A 323-nucleotide genomic window follows, 5' to 3' on the forward strand; every position below is an offset into this window, starting at 1 on the left:
GATTATAAAAATCATGTCCATTTAGAGAGAGATAGGGAGAAGAAAGTCTTCGATTCCCCCTTTTTGCACTCTTTTTCTCTGTGTTTGCGTTTCTCCACTTATTATTTAGCATCTTTATCTCCCAATCGTGTTTTTATTCCCGATTCTTTGTTTTTATTCTCTGCGTGGTCTCCCGCTTCTCCTGCAAGCCGCTCCCCTTCCGTGCCCCCGGGACTCCCGGCGAGAGTGCATGTCATTACAATAATTTCATGACTACGGAAACTCGACTGTAATTTTCTCCTTGGTGATGGGAAACCAGTCTTAGGATTTGGGCAGCATCCGCC

Source organism: Penaeus monodon, chromosome 20 (genome assembly GCF_015228065.2).
Source record: "Penaeus monodon isolate SGIC_2016 chromosome 20, NSTDA_Pmon_1, whole genome shotgun sequence".
Lineage (NCBI taxonomy): Eukaryota > Metazoa > Arthropoda > Malacostraca > Decapoda > Penaeidae > Penaeus > Penaeus monodon.